At 38.8% G+C, this 12,017-nt stretch overlaps 1 pseudogene; it reads right to left on the bottom strand.

Annotated features, from left to right (window-relative positions):
* Positions 1-5,557: 5,557 nt before the first annotated feature.
* On the bottom strand, positions 5,558-11,791 carry LOC120132259 (annotated as a pseudogene).
* Positions 11,792-12,017: the final 226 nt, after the last annotated feature.

Below are 12,017 nucleotides of genomic sequence, written 5' to 3'. Positions count from 1 at the left end.
CAGCTTCTCCCACGCTTCCTTGCTAGAGCTTGCACTTGAAATCTTTTCAAAACAATCATCATCTAATGCTTGATAGATGAGGTAGAGAGTCTTTTTGTCTCTCTTTCTTGAATCCTTCAAAGTTGTCTTTTAATATGGTGTAAAAGTAGCAAAAGCAACATCATCCGCAGGCTCGTTATAGCATTTCTCTATGATATCCCACACATTTTTTTATCAAGAAGTGTCTTCATTTTGATACTCCAGTTGTCGTAGTTGTTATTGTTGAGTGTCGGAACTTGGAATGGTGCCATACCATTTTCCATATCTCTCAATATAATGAGAATTTGCAAAATCCGATTGCACGGATGAATCCGGAACGCCAAAAAACCTTGAGAGGGACTTGGACAACTCGGTCAAAGGGCTCCAACTCGACTGACTCGGCTCAACTCGGTGAGTCAACTCGATTTTCTGGTAAAAGTCTTTCGGCGGTGCGTGGCTGCGTGTCAGAACTCAGATTGGGAAAATTCTGGCGGCGACGGATTCCTCTCGTCGACACCTTCGATCTTTCCAACTCACTCTGATGCCACTTTGTTGGAAATGAAACACTCACACAAACAGCTTTTATTGAAACTCAAACACATATTACAAGAACTAAACTAAACTAAAATGGGGAAGGGTATTTATACTACTTAAGAACAATCCCACACCACACAAATAAACTAATTTAAACCATTAAAAATGAGACATATACCTAACTCTCACCTAACTAATTTAATGTAAGCAATGGTATATTCACCTAACAAATTTATGCAAGCAATGACATCAAATTAGTTTGGGTTTGAGTTTAGGCTCCCATAATGGATCAAGTTTATGATCCATCATTAACGTAATCAACAACTTTTGCCAGTGGATCCTGAATTTGAGCTCCAGGAATAAAATCAACAAGAGATGACGTACATGGGATCCAACTATCAGACCAAAAGTTTGTTACACGACCATTACTCACTGACCAACACAAGTTACCCTGAATAAGATGTCAAATACGAACAAGGGAACGTCAAACGTATGACCCGGTTCGAGTTTGCAGGTGCTCAGGAACCAATTCCTTAACTTTATATTTGGAGCGTAGAAGCTTAACCCACAGGGCGTCTTGCTTCATTAGAAACTTATACCACAACTTGACCATGAATGCCTCGTTCTGCGCCTGAAGGGGTCGAATGCCCAGACCACCGTTTATATGAGGTTGGAAAATAGTTTTCCAGCTAATAAAAACCATTTAGGCGAGTCCATAGATCCTCCCCAAATGAATTTGCGAGCAATTTGTTCAATCTGAGCACAAGCACCTTTTGGGACTGAGACGGTCTGTATAAAATAGCTTGGAATAGCCAGTAACGTTGCTTTGACAAGTGTTACCTGGCCTGCAAGAAATAGCTTGGAAGCCACCTATCTACTAAGTTTAGCTCGAACCTTATCCATTAGAAATCCGAAGGTGCTTTTTGTAACTCTTTTGTGAAAAAGCGACATACCCAAGTATTTCTCTAAATCAGTAGATTGTTGAAAGCTCAGTTGTGAACAAATAGAATTTGCTAATCCCTCATCAATATTCTTAGAAAAAAAGACTTTCGTTTTGTTGGAGCTAACTTTATGTTCCGAGAAACGATTGAATTGGTCCAAAATAGCTTCTGTGAGGTTGGCTTGCGAGGAAGTGGCTTTAGAGAACAGGACCAAGTCATCGGCAAAAAATTAGTGGGATAAGGGGTTCTCCATGCGAGAGCACCATTGGTTCCCACACCCCATTCTCATCGCATAGTCAATGCTATACCTCAAGCATTCTATCCAGATAATGAAAAGTTAAGGTGATAGAGGGCACCTTTGATGAATACCCCTAGTTGGTTTGAAAACATCTGAGGGTGATCCATTTCAAAGCACCTGAAAGGAAGAGGATAAAACAAGGTCCATGATAATCTGGTGCAGCCGTGTAGCACACCTCATATCGATAAGTGAATCAGATAAGAAGTCCCAACAGACCCGGTTGTAGGCTTTTTAGAGGTCAACTTTAATCGCCATCCATTTAGTCTTCCCCTTCTTAGTTCTCATAGAATGACTGGCCTTTTGCGCTAAAATTATGTTATTCATGATGTTGTGGCCAGCGATGAAGCTCATTTGATTTCGGCCAATTAATTTTGGGAAGATAGGTCGAAATCTGTTTGCAAAAACCTTTAGTACAAACTTGTAGAAGACCGTGCACAAACTAATCGGACGGAATTCGAAAAAGGATTTCGGGTTGTCCACTTTAGGAATAAGGACAAGAAAAGTTTGATTGAGCTCCGTCTCAATAGAATTACCACAAAAAATGCCTCTAACACAAGCACAAATTGAGTTTCCAATCGTACCCCGCTGGTTCTGGAAAAATAAAGTATAGAGACCGTCTACACCTGGTGACTTTAGTGGGCTCATATCAAATGAGGCACGCTTGATCTCCTCATTCCTGACTTCAGCCTCTAGAGAGTAGATATCGGCTGCAGAGAGGCGAGAGAAAGCTCCATTGAAGAGGAAAGCGATCACGATTATTGCTATCATCACAGTATAACTTCTTGAAAAAAGTAGTAGCTTCCCCCCAAAGAGTATCCTCATCAAACACCATTCACCATTACTAATTTTCAAGGCTTGAATACGGTTAACTTTCTGCCGATAAATCGCCTGGCTATGAAAGTATTTGGTGTTACGGCCACCTTCCGACATCTAGTTAGCTCAAGCCTTCTGCTTCTGTAAAAGCTCTTCATGGTCTAAGATCTCTTCCAACTTGATGCGAGCACTCAACTCCTCATCGAGAAGGCTATCATCGTGCCTCCTCTCAAGCTTGGCTTGGATAGAGGCAAGTTGTTGCTTAAGAGCTCGTTTGTCTTGAATAATATGCCCATACACATTCTTGTTCCAATCCTTTATAGCAGCAATAAAGCCATTTATGGTATTGTTGATGCTACTAGTAAAGGACCAATTCTGGCTGACAAATGAGGAAAATTGAGGGTGAAAAGTCCAGCTAGCCAAGAAGTGAAAGGGGCGCGGTAACGAGGACTTGGGCAATCGATTAGAGCGGAGAAGAATCGGTCTGTGGTCGGATTTCAGCCTTGGGCGATGGAATACATTCGATTGAGGAGCCCTAGCAAGCCATGCCTCGTTAACCACCATGCGATCAGTCCTTTCAAAACTTCTCCCCTACTCCAAGTAAACCGAGGCCCTCAAAGCCAAGATCAGTGAGTTGAAGTAGGTCCAGAAAGAGACGAAAAAAATTACAGCCTATACCCATTCTGCTCCCACCCGCTTTCTCAAAAACTGGAGATATAAGCATTGAAGTCACCTGCTACTATCCAAGGAACATTTCTGGGCGGAGAGAAGTAAGAAAGGTCCTGCCACAGGGCCTTACGCTTCACCTTATCGGGGCAACCGTACACAACAGTAACAATGATGTGCTCCTCAATATTCGTGCTCAAAAACTTGGAGATGATGAATTGAGGATGCACAACAATAATCTCGACCACTAGGGGAAGTTCCAAAGAACCCAAATACCCGCAAAAAAGCCAACAGCTTCCACTCGAAAGGATTTATCAAAGCCAAACTTGGCGATGACATGATCAGCACGATGCTCGTTAATACGAGGCTCAAAAATCGCAAACATAACCGGCTTGTAATCCATTCTATATTCCTTGAACACTCTTGGAAATTTACACCTCCCACACCCTTGGCAATTCCAGGTTATTAAAGAAAAATCCATGGAAAGAGAATAGAGAAGGGTACCTCTACTGGTTCACGCCAGTAACGTCGCTCAACGAGTCATGGGCACTAGAAGGGGTTTGGCCTTGTGTCTGAATGTTCTTTATAACATCATTGACAGCATCTTGAAGGGTAATCCTTGAGCTATTGCTCTGTTTGAACTTAGGCCCCTTATTGCGGAGGATATACAGAGTGGCTTTGCCTTTGGAAGAAGGGCTTCGCCGACTGCTCAGTCTTGGATTTCTGTTAAAGGAGATTGCTTGGTGAGAGTTTGGATCCAACCGGTTAACACCCGTTGAGGCTCAACTCCTAAAGAGTTCTCAAACATGGGGTTTGTGCTGGACAGAAAGTTAGCTCCATTTAGATTGACCAGTTGCACATTTGTTTGTTTAGATAACTGAACGGTGTTCTCATTCCTCAATTGTATGGCTTTCCATTTCCAACGTGAATGGGATTCACGTTCTCTTTTTGCATGATGGAAAAACTCTGGGTTATACCATTTGTGGAAGTACCTTCATTATTAACCTGCTGCACGTGACCACTCGTGGAGCCTTCGAACGGGAGGCAGATTTGGGGTTACTTGCCTTAGTACCTTTGGTTGACTGTCAGGATCTCGGAGATATTCTTTGCTCCATGATTCACGAGCGCCAGATTGGATTTTATGGCTAAAGAGATATGTTTAGCTGGGCCAATAGAATTCTTCCTTTTGGAAGGCACGTTACTGACCCGATTTACTCTATTGACTTCTCCCGCAATAGGTGTGCTAACCTGGGCAGACTTTCCAGTCCTATTTGAATCATCATTCAAGACTTCAAAGTGTGATCCCTGAGATTGTGGACCTTTGTTTGTTTCCTGATTTTTTGTGTTGTCCGTTGGACTACGCCGTCGCCTCCTTTCCACCATCATCCATGGGCGATATGATCTATCGATCAATTATTCCAACCCATCATGTGTGAAACCTTTCCAACTAGGGGTGCTTAATGAGTTGATCACCTCATGAGTTGCTCGAATTCGACTTGGTTCATGCTTGACTCGAATTGATGCGACTTGAATTCGAGCTCGACTCATGATTTCAGTGAGGTGATTCGAGTAAGATCCAGCTCGACTTGATATGTTCGCGAGCATTTTTAATTTTTTATAATTTTTAATAGTTACCTTAAGAAATTATTCCATTAAAAATTCTAAATAACAATTACAAATTTGCTAATAAATAATAAGAAAGATGTTAAATTATTAATTAATAATTACTATTATTAGTAATTTTTAATTAAAATAGAAAAGATACTAAATTATTGATTATTAATTTTTATTAGATTTACATACATATAGTTCAAAAATAAGATAAAATTTTTGGTAAATTTAACGAGAGAAGAATAACAAGTCGAGCAACAAATCGTGTTGAACAATAAATTCTTTTAACAAACAAGAATCGAGCTCTACTCGACTCACTATTAACTAGCTTGATAAGCACCTCTAAAGACTTTGTTTCCCGAATCAATCATCATTGCTGGAAAACTCGGTCATCATCCTTTGCTGCTAACTCGTTTAAGGGGCCGTACCTGCTGTCGATTTCGTAAAACCCTATGTTCTTGCACTTTCTGAGATATTTAATCTGTGTTTGAAACTTTTGTTGCAGTGTATCAGTTGCACATCCGACGAGAATAAGAACCCAAGTGCTTCAACTGTAATCATTCTTACCCCCCAGGATTCAAAGCTATGGTAGCCTTCTTTAGCACAGAGATGTTTGCCAAAGTACAGGGAAGTGCACGGGATGATGAACAGAGAAGACGATGATTCGTATTGGGGATTAATAATTCCTTTGCTGTTTTTGTACAATCAGCACAGAGTTGTTGCCACCAAAATCAGCAGATGAAAGTAGGTCCCCTATAATTCCAATCTCTTGAATTTCTGTCCATTCATGGAGACCCAAGGTCTGGGGATCTTTACGTTGGTATCGTCTCCCGACAATGAAAAGCTGGTACTTGTCCACATTGAATCGAAGAAAATCTAAAGTTTCAGGCCCATCACTTACCTGCTTCTCAATGTGTTTTATGTATGAAAGACTCTTTAACATTTCGCAGCATTATCTCATCCTGCATTGTCTCTGTATCATCGGCTAGAAACATATTTCCAGATGTGAGATGAATCATAGTTAGTTGAACGTTTTTGTTTTCGGACATGCGTAGACCTAAAGCAAGAGCCTCCTGATCATCTTTACAAACCATAAAGTCTAAAATTTTAAACATTTGACGTGAAACTTTTAAACATTTTATGATTTGTAAAGGAGTTTTCACAATTACAATTTTTTTACAATTTTGAAAATAAAATATGAATTTTTATACATTTTTTATTTTTATTTTTTTTACAAATTATTGCATAAGCATATTTTAGGAGTATCAAAATAAAATTTTAATTATAATTGGAAAGTTAAATAAAATATTATTCATTAATTTAATATATCTTATTATCTTCTAAACGGACCATTAATGTATTATAATATCCTTTTTTAATAAAAATTAATAATTATTTTGTGAAATTTAAAAATTTAATATCCAAACAAATTATTTTATAATAATGTAGTTCAAATCCAAATTGGGCTTGACTATTCCAAATTGGCTAAGGAAACAAGGAGTTCAAATACAAAACTGATGTAGCAAAGTTGGTAATTTTGGCCTAATATGGCATAAAATATTTTATGTTGGAAACTATAATATTTATTACCGTTACTTGAAACGAGTCACGTGGACATTACGTGTTCTATTAAAATATATTTTTTTATTAAAATTTGTCACTCCGACATGATAAAATCAAATAAAAAATTATATTTTATTTACTAATCAATTCGGTACGATGAGTTTGAATAAAAATATTATTTAGATAAATTTATCATGTGGGCATGACTCTGTACCATAACCATTGGTATAGATCCTAAAATAGTTTTAAAGATAACTTAATGGACTAATTTTTTTCACCCGCACGACTCATTGGGTCAATTTTGCCAGCAAAGTTTCCCAAAATATATGAGTAAATATCCAGAAGGTTAAGGCTCACAAATTATTAAAACGGATAAAGCAGACGACGAAATAAAAAAGACTCGGGGAGATGAAGTCTCCAAATCTCCTCTTCTAATCTTCAAATCCATCATCGTTCTGTCCCAATCTCCAGGTAAACTTCCCTCTACGTTTTCTATATTACTCGTTTATTTGTTGCAATTTGTTTTCCAGAGTTAAGTCAATCATCCTTTACTAATTATAGTCTCGTGTTACTGGAAATGCTTTTCTTCAGCTAATAGTTGATGCTAGTTGACTATACTCTTGGACCTCTTGAATTAGATTTAGAAATTAGTAGTTCCTTTTGCATATGAAAACTTTATTTTTTTCACCATTTGCTGAAATAGACAAAATTTGGAAGTTTACTCGTTTTTCACCAATAAACGGCTCAGGAATTGTGCTTCATATAGATGCTGCCTCTAAGATTTCTCACTTGAATGCTGTTGGGAGAACTTTTTAATTTACTGATTTTAGTTATCCAAGTTATGTGATAACTCCCGATGGATTAGGCCGATGCTATTTTTGGTCTGTCACCGGTGTTGATGCGATGCAAAGGTCTAGAAGCTAGGAATTGTTGCTTCCAGATTTGGAAGAGACCAAGATTCAAGTCTAGTTACCAGTAGAACCAATGGTCAAGCAGTTAGAATCTTGGCCAATCCTAATGTATGCTTCAACCGAGGCTTCTTCACGTATAATGCCAGTATATTTGGTTTTTGAATATGGTCAAAGATTTTTAGGTATGTGATTATTGACTTGGTGAATCAGTGCTCCATGGAAGTAAAGTTCTCCATGTCTAGATGAATATAGGTTCATCTAGAGGTAAAATCTGCACCTGTCTTCATCATGGTACACAAAAATAAAAGTGACCTTGTCATTGTGTTATGAGTTATGACTTGATTTTTATGGAGACAGAAATGATATATATTTTTTATTGTGCTTGATGAAAAACTTCCTTGGCCAAATGATCTTGTTGTCTGCCACTGACTGCATATATTGTCTCTTTGCATCACTTTTGGTTGTAAACCATAGATGTTTAGTTTATTTAAAGATTATCAGTCAGTTTAGTTCAGGATCAGCTAATTTTGAACCATGCCTCCTTACTTGATTTTGTTCACTTTGTATTTTATTGGCTGGAGATTTTTTATTGTATTAAAATCACTTTGAATTAGTTGGAGTTGCAACCACACTCCTTTTCTTTTATCAATTGCTGTCATGCTATCCAATGAGCTTGCAGTTTGGAGAGACTAAATACTTATTCTTCTCCATCAGCTCCTTAACAACTGTGGTCATTCTTTATATAGCAAATGACATTGTTACTGGTTTGAATTACCTGTTGCTTCATATGAATTTGGCAACGGGTTTTTCATACAAGGAATTTTCCCCGGCTCTTACTGCATGTTCAGTTAACTGTGAATAGAGAGTGAGATACTCGGTGTGATTTTTTCGTTGGTAAAACAACATTCGAACGAGTATTAAAGTATGATTATGGATTACCTATTAGAAGATTCCGGTCACCTTGATAGATACTGAAATAAAAAGTGTTGTTGTGGAGCAGCATAGTGTACAAGATAAACCCCAAGTTAAATATTCACAACAGGCACCAATGTTGAACCTGTCGATTTCATAAAACTCTATGTCCTTGTACTTCTGAGATATAATCGCTACTTGAAATATTCTTGCAGTATCAGCTGCACATCCGACGAGAATAAGAATAGAAGTGCCTGCAAATCCCTGGAATGCGATCAATGTGTGGTTTGCTCAATAATCCACTATAAATGTAGAGAATACGAAGAGTACAAATACATAATATCACATTTATCTCAAAATCTGGTATAGATACCAAAATCCGGTATATCCTAAAACACTATTTCAATTTCCCTACAAAGAAGTAGTCGTTTTTTCTGCATGTATAGTTGCTTTAATTTTGTCCACAAAGAAGCAATCGTTTTATCTTTCAATACATCCTACAAGATTTGATTTGAAACACAAACGTATTTGAGATAGGGTCTTACGATTCTTATGCTTTTCATCATTCGTCCAATTTAACGATGTCTTCTTTTAAAACTCTTTCAATGCATCATCTAAGTCTAAATGTGTAATGACGTGCCGAAGTTTCATCTGCCACAACAAGAACCTGATGCTTCGATCCAACAACGTAATATTATATTTTATTGTTGTCATAATCTTGAACTCGACTCTCTTTTGTTATAATATTAAAACAATTATCGATAAACAAATAACAAGATCGACAAAGAAAATTAAAGAACGTCAATATTTGTGTGAAAAATCCAATAGAGAAAAACCACGGGTAGATGAGAAGAATTTCACTAATATAAAACGAAAAAATATAAGAGGATTTGGAAGAAATAAAAACTTGATATCTAACCTTTTATCAATTAAAAATGAATTAATTTGTGCCATTTTTAAATTCAAGTCAAACTCTAGCATGTAGGAAACTGTAGTAGTAATTGAAAAATGCGATGATGAGCAAAGAAGATGATGATTCGTATTGGGGGCTTAACCAATCCGTTGTTGATTTTGTACAATCAGCACAGAATTTTTGCCACCAAAATCAGCAGATGAAAGTAGGTCCCCTATAATTCCAATCTCTTGAATTTCTGTCCATTCATGGAGACCCACGGTCTGGGGATCTTTACGTTGGTATCGTCTCCCGACAATGAAAAGCTGGTACTTGTCCACATTGAATCGAAGAAATCTAAAGTTTCAGGCCCATCACTTACCTGCTTCTCAATGTGTTTTATGTATGAAAGATTCTCTTTAACATTTCGCAGCATTATCTCATCCTGCATGGTCTCTGTATCATCGGCTAGAAACATATTTCCAGATGTGAGATGAATTATTGTTAGTTGAACGTTTTTGTTTTCGGACATGCGTAGACCTAAAGCAAGAGCCTCCTGATCATCTTTACCCCCCAAGAATATCACAGCAATATTATATGATGAAGAGCTGCCTAACGACGATTGTGGGTTGGTGCCATTTAAATTGCGTCGACCTTCGACCAGGATCCCTATCGAGCAAGGTGCCTTTTCAAGCATACTATAGTTCAGGCTCCTTATGGTTTGGTCTTCCGATTCTATGCTGCCATTGAAGTGCCATCGGCGGTGAAATGGAAGTATTATAAAGGATGTGTGGTGGTCCAGGGCGAGGTTACATATATCCTCGTACATCATATTCGTTGGCGACACCGCGGTGAACGCTTTCACTGATACGGCTCCCCAGTTGTCCCGCTCGAACCGTCTAAACGAGAGGACAACGTTCTCTGAGTAGTAGTTGTTGGAAAGGGTGTGCTGATTCATGTCATGAGAGATGAAGAGTGGAGTGGCTCGCCCACTGAGCTTTATAAGGTGAAGCACATGAAGAGCAATGGGAGTTTCTGTTGTCGAGGTACTGAGGATGTCAATGATGGAATTGACATTAGCCGGGATATGAATACAACTAATCATGCGAAGCTCCTCGTTGATCTTGCAATGCATGATGCTCCTTTTCTGGTAACTTGCATACTTTCTCGATGGATCGTAGAGGGCTTTCACAAGCATTGGCACAATGCTTGCTACCACAATGATGATGAGGGTCATGTAAGCCAAGATAGATTTGTTACAACCTGCGATTTTTCGACAATGAGTACGCATATTTCATGGATGTGAAATTTACGTAAGGAGTTAAAAGAACATACCTCGTTATCATACATGTTGCTATAGATGGCTATCTCAACGATACCTTTGCTTATCATTATAAAAGCAAAAGCCAAAGAATCCCTTGTGGGGATTTTACAGCAGAAGGAAACAAGGAAGGAGACTCCAAATTTGACGAGTACAGCCACGATAGCGGAAAGTGCTTGGTGTTTGACAAAGGGGGTGCTGTTGTTGAGGTAAGAAAAATCAATCCTCATGCCGCATGTTGAAGCAAACAAAGGCATAAGAAACCCTGAAACAACAGGCTCCATTTTCTCCACCAGAGCGGATCCCAAAGGGGTCCATCTTGGATGGCCAACCCCGTTAGAAATGGACCAAAGGGGGTAAACACTTTCAAAATACCGGTAACCTTGTGTGAAACCATGAACGCCGAAATTGCAGCATAAAGGCAAACACCATTTATCTTCCCACCGCCAACCGTTTTCCTCACCATCCATTTCATTAGAGGTCGAAAACAAAACACCAGTACAACAAGAAAGATTATGGCATTTCTGAAATGTAGTAAAGCTCTTCCCAAACCTTTCCTTTTTCCTGCAATCACCCCTTGGCAAATAGTCAATAGAAGTAGCGACCACATGTTACCTATGAGGGCCGATGATAGGCTAAGCCTACCGAGTTCAGAATTCAGGAGCTTCAGCCCACTGAGCAGGCTATGAATTACCGGAAACGAAGTCAACGAATGTGCTACTGCAAGTATGTAAACATCGTTTGCTCTGTAAAGTCGTCCTTCTTCAGGAGCGGACCGAGCCATAAACAAGCAGACTATGGAAGGCACCAACACTGTTAAGATACCAATACACAGCGCCTTCTTTCCGGATCTGTATGTCATGCTAAAATCCATCTTCACCCCGGTTAGAAATAAAAAGAACAAATAGCCGAAACTCGCCACCGTACCCAGAATCGAAACACTATCCTCAGACATCGTAATAAGCGACTTATCATGCCTGAAAAACATAGGACCCAGTATTATCCCTGCCTGCATTTACACAAAAAAAAAACCGTTAGGAATGAAGCATTAAAATGATATTAAAAAAAAGTAAGAGAGAGTATGCATGCACATACAATAATCTGGGACATGAATATAGGAATCCGAAGGCGCTTGAGCACGAAATGAATGGCTTGAGTGAGGATAAAAGTGACTATCATCTGGAGTTCAAGCCTTGGAGCAGAATAATCCATGATGTTTTCAGGTTCATCATTGGAGAGCAATGTCATCAAGCCAGGTGCGTTGACTTTGGGAGGAAATTTGAGACAGATTTCTACCCTCACTCTTTCCATCCCGCCTTCAAAGCTATTGAATGCGGTGGGATGGAAAGAGTTAGATAGAGATCAGGAGGAGATTGAATTGAATGAAATGGACAACGGAAGACGTTGCTTATATCCTTTTTTCAGTTTTTTTATTTCAGGTGAATGTGCATTTGTGTCTAACAAGTTGTTGTTGTTGTTGTTTACTCGGACCACATTTGTTCCAACCAACTTCCCGTCTTCCAAACATGGCAAACCA

Source organism: Hibiscus syriacus, unplaced genomic scaffold (genome assembly GCF_006381635.1).
Source record: "Hibiscus syriacus cultivar Baekdansim isolate YM2019G1 unplaced genomic scaffold, ASM638163v2 tig00110560_pilon, whole genome shotgun sequence".
Classification (NCBI taxonomy): Eukaryota; Viridiplantae; Streptophyta; class Magnoliopsida; order Malvales; family Malvaceae; genus Hibiscus; species Hibiscus syriacus.
This window is presented reverse-complemented; position numbering and strand designations above follow the sequence as displayed.